The following is a 5,651-nucleotide window of genomic DNA, read 5'->3' on the forward strand; positions in this document are numbered from 1 at the left end:
TTACGAAAGTGTTGTTGAGAGAATGTACATTTGATGAATTGTGAATTATAAAGATCTCTTCCAATTGTACACTTCTTCATTTACTAGAACATGGGACGACCTTTCTTTTCTCCATACCCTTTGCTAGTCCAAAGTAGTTAGCGATAGAAACTTGGAATTACGTTTCTTTTGAATTAATTGAACATGTATTTCATCCAGCAAGCTCCTTCATTTACTTTTTAAGAGAAAACTCGGTGATAGAAAAGGGGAAGAGTTAAAGTCTTATTGTCATGTTCATTTTGGGGTTCTGATGTAATTTAGGAAAGTGACATACTATAATTAGTATGCAGTTGAACTTACATTTCAGTTCTCTCTCCATGCTATCATTTTCATGATCACAAACAATGTTCCTATGCATTCAAAAATAATACAATATTAATCCACCTTCACATCTTATATTACATGATGTCTCTAAGTCACTTCTGTCCTCCTTAAAACAACCTTCAACGCAGTGAGGTGCTACTAATTCATTTGAAAATATAAAATTACAAATAGATATTTTAACTTTATTCATATCTACGAGCTAATATTTTTAGTCAAATCTAGGTTATTCTAGACTTTAACATTGCTTGAAATTATAGTGATATTTCATGTTGTACTATTGGCACCAGTCAAAAGCAACTATTTATTTTGGAAATTCGATGTTATTCATTTCATTGCACGTGTTTTCGTTTCAATGCATGCAATCAAAATTTGCAGAAAGAAATAAGAGTTCTGCTAACGACACGGAAGGTAGATGTTGCCAATCATGTTGAGATGCCAACCCATGTTCTTGTTCTGAAGAGCTTAAAGGAAGATAAGAGTTGGGAATTATTTATCAGTAAAGCTTTACCATCATACAGAAGGTCTGTCATACGTCATGTGGATGTGGGTGAGTTTGAAGATCTTGGGAGAAAGCTAGCAAGGAGATGTGATGGATTGCCACTTGCACTTGCAGTTTTGGGTGGCTATCTATCAAAGAATCTGAATATACCACCTTGGTCGGAGGTGTTGTTGGATTTGCCATCAACCAAAGATTGTTGGCACAGGTCCCGACACTTTTGTCGGATGTCGCTCCCGACAAGTACTTTCCATCAAGAACACGTGTACGATACTAGCTCGAGTGCTTTCCAAGCTAACCGATTATGTCGGAGAGGTAAACATAGACGTAGACAGCAACATGCACTTATACACGAAGCAGCCTAGCAGGCTGCTGGATCGGTTCCTCCTGTTCTAGCTAGCACGTACGAAGCCGGCTAGATGTGCACGTATATACTACTACTACACGAGATCTTGGCTGAGCGAGAACACAGGAGACACTATGGCCACAGGACCGTACCGGTCCTGATGTTGTCTTGTACTGATTTTGTTCGATTTCAGATTACAAGGGGTAGGTTGCATATATATACTACTATCAGCTAGCCTATACATGTGCTAATCAGTGATTGAATCCTGATCCGAGCCGTAACACGAGACCGTGTTTAATTCCAACAATCACCCCCCTAAACACAACATCGTTATGTTACAGTTCGACGCCAATCCTTCTTCGCATCTCCAAGAACTTCTCTAGATCCAAAGCCTTGGTTAGGATGTCCGCCAACTGATCATCGGTGCAATTGTAGTTGACCTCCGTCTTCTCTTCTTCCACACAGTCCTTCATGTAGTGATACATCGTATCAATATGCTTGTGTTGGGGAACGTTCCATGGGAAACAAAATTTTCCTACGCACATGAAGACCTATCATGGTGATGTTCATCTACGAGAGGAGATTAGATCTACGTACCCTTATAGATCGCTAAGCGGGAAGCGTTAAGAAATGCGGTTGATGTAGTGGTACAGCTTCATGATTCAAATCACCGTCGTCCCACGATCCGTTCCACTCTAGCGCCGAACGAACGGCACCTCCGCGTTCCGCACACGTGCATCTCTATGACGATCTCGGCCTTCATGATCCAGCAAGAGAGACGGAAAAGTAGATGAGTTCTCCGACAGCGTGACGGCGCAACGGTGTTGGTGCTGATCTATTCCTGCAGGGCTCCGCCCGAGCTCTGCAGAAATCTAATCTAGAGTAAGAACTACGAGGTGTAGGTTTGAGTTGCACGTGGCACAGTTGTGTCCCAAAAGCCCTAAAACCACCAATGTATATAGGAGAAGGCGAGGGGCTAGCCTTGAGGCTCAAGGGAGCCTCAAGGGCGCCGTCCAAGGAGGAGGAGGTGGACTCCCACCCTAATTCGGTTTGGGGGAAGTAGTCCACTCCTTCCTTCCCACCTCCCTCTTTCCTTGTTTTCCTTTTTTCTTTGGATTTTCTTCTTGTGGCGCCATAGCCCTCTTGGGCTGGCCTCACCAGCCCACTCGCCACCCTAGGGTTACTGGGCTCACTCCCGGGTGGGTGGGCCCCTCCCGGTGAATACCCGGAATTCATTCGTCATTCCCGGTACACTGCCGGTAATGCCCGAAAACTTTCCGGTGACCAAATGAAGCCATCCTATATATCAATTTTTGTTTCCGGACCATTCTGGAAACCCTCGTGACGTCGGTGACCTCATCCGGGACTCCGAACAATCTTACGTCACCAACACATATAACTCAACTAAACTAAAACGTCACCGAACCTTAAGTGTGCAGACCCTGCGGGTTCGAGAACTATGTAGACATGACCCGAGACACTTTCCGGTCAATATCCAATAGCGGGACCTGTATGTCCATATTATATCCTACATATTCTACAAAGATCTTATCGGTTGAACCTCTGTGCCAAGGATTCATATAATCCCGTATAACATTCCCTTTGTCCTTCGGTATGTTACTTGCCCGAGATTTGATCGCCAGTATCCCTATACCTATTTTAATATCGTTACCGGCAAGTCTCTTTACTCGTTCCGTAACACAAGATCACGTGACTTACACTTGAGTCACATTGCTTGCAAGGCTTGTATGTGATGTTGCATTATCGATTGGGCCCCGAGATACCTATCCGTCACACGGAGTGACAAATCCCAGTCTTGATCCATGCTAACTCAACGGACACCTTTGAAGATACCTGTAGAGCACCTTTATAGTCACCCAGTAACGTTGTGACGTTTGATACACACAAGGTATTCCTCCGGTGTCAGTGAGTTACATGATCTCACGGTCATAGGAATGAATACTTGACACGCAGAAAACAATAGCAACAAATTAAATGACACGATCACATGCTACGTTCAAAGTTTGGGTCTAGTCCATCACATGATTCTCCTAATGACGTGATCCCGTTATCAAGCGACAACACTTGCCTATGGTCAGGAAACCTTGAACATCTTCGATCAACGAGATAGTCAACTAAAGGCTTACTAGGGATAGTATTTTGTCTATGTATCCACACATGTATTTGAGTTTTAAATCAATACAATAATAGCATGGATAATAAACGATTATCACGAACAAAGAAATATAATAATAACTAATTTATTATTGCCTCTAGGGCATATTTCGGACAGATTGCTCCTGTCACGCCGCACGGGATCCTCGCGTAGAAAAAACATATAAACACTCTCAACTTTGAGCGTTAGTCGTTTCGGATCTCGATCCATGAGATCATCGTGTAGCTTAGCCAAACTCCTTGACACTCTGCTTCACTTGAAGTCGATGTCACCACTTTCTGCTTTCGTGATAGCCAGCTTACTACACTTCCGCCAAGGAAATATGCCACGTCCAAAGTATCCTTTTGGCCATCAACAATTCCTTCCTTGTCACTATCACTGTAGCTGAGTAGTTTCACCATCTCCTTCTTGCTCAACTCAAGACGAGGTTCCATCAAAGCATCAATTGGATTGCAATCTTTCATGCCATAGTTTTCAAGTACCTTCGTTGTGTATGCCTCCTCGCATAGTGTGATCCCTTCCGGCTTTTGATGTACCTCTGGCCCGAGGTAGCAACTCAAAAAATCTAGATCATCCATCTTGAAAAGCTCCTTCATTTGTATCTTGAACTTTGCAATCACATCTTCATCTGCTCCCGTAATCAATAGATCGTTATTGTAGATGACAACTAGCAGACGATCCCTTTCTTGACCTCTCTTGTACATTACATGCTTCAGTGGCGCTTTCTCAAATCCAAGAGAAATCATAGTTTGATCAAGTTTGATGTTCCACGCCCGAAGGTCTTGCCGTCGCCCATACAAAACTTTGTGTACCTTCAATACCTTGTGTTCTTCTCCCTCTTTGATGAAGCTCGGTGCTTGATTCACATACACATCTTCTTCTATCTCACCGTTCAAAAATGACGGTTTTACATCGATGTGATGTATCTTCCATGATTCTTGAGCCGTGAGAGCGATGAGTAATCTCACCGATTCCATTCAAGCAACGGGAACGAACACTTCTTCGAAGTCCACACCTTCATCTTGCATGTACTCTTTGGCCACTAGCTTCGCCTTGTGCTTCACACAATTTCCTTCGGCTTCTTTCTTGATCGTAAATTTCCACTTGAGCTCCATGGCTTTTTCATTGTTGGGAAGATCCACAAGCTCCCATACATTGTTGTCGTGGATCGATCACAACTCTTCTTCCATAGCATGACGCCAACACTTCTTCATATTTACGCCTTCAAAATCTTTCGGTTCCTTGATGTGCAAACATCCTTGCCCTTTAATCTTCATCTCCACTGAATTTATTTGAAGCGTTTCCTCTGCATAGAGTGTCTGTTCTTCCATCTTCAATGCTGTTGAAGACGTCATTTCTTCTGAAGTTGCCAAACTTCCTTTTTCTGGCATTATGGGCACACCCAAACTGTTCTCTAGAGAGCATGCAAAACTAGACAGACTGCTCCTTATTTCTGGTAGACATTGCTCAACATCTAGCCCATCCACTAGGCCATTACGTTGGTTCTTTGATGGACTTGTACGCAGCTTGTATTGGCCAGCTCCATCTAATCCATGCGGGGAAACAGAAGACCATGCAGCAGCTCCGTTGCTGCTGCTGCCTACGTAGATGCATACCCCCTCATCGGCCTTCTGCTCGTACGCGACGAGCACGACTTCCTTTACACACGGACTGGATAAAGCTGGCACATCACCAGTTCACCACTCGTGTCTTGGTTTTCTGGCACTTCTGTCACGCGCCCGCCGCTTGGGACGTTCGCGTTTTTCATTGCACCAACTTGTAGTACCTCCATAATTAGTGTGTACGTGTCCATTTTTGCATGAGCATACTTTGATTCGTGGTCTTAAGATGTCACGTACGCCGAAGTGATATCCGTGTCCGTAGAATCGACATAAATTTCAGAATTATATCTTGCGTCAGTAGCTTCGACATGAGTTTCGGAATCACCCCTCTTGTTTGTAACAAGGCCGCTTCTCCATGACGTAGCGCACGCAATGAGCGCTTCCTTCGCTCCAGCAAAGATATCACTTACACCCGTAGCATTTATGTAAGTTTTGGAATCACCCCCCCCCCCTCCCCCGCGCATCCGTAGCATCGATACAGGTTTCCGAACCATGACGTTGAGAGCAAAACTATTTCTTCATGGAGTGCGGCCATTTCTTTAGCCGACACTTGAAGAACTGGATCCTCCTCGTCCACGAGTTCACACATCAACATTATGTCACCTTCATCTCCTTGCTGGACCATGAGGGCCTTCTCCTTTGGGGGAT

Source organism: Hordeum vulgare, chromosome 7H (genome assembly GCF_904849725.1).
Source record: "Hordeum vulgare subsp. vulgare chromosome 7H, MorexV3_pseudomolecules_assembly, whole genome shotgun sequence".
Taxonomy (NCBI): Eukaryota; Viridiplantae; Streptophyta; class Magnoliopsida; order Poales; family Poaceae; genus Hordeum; species Hordeum vulgare.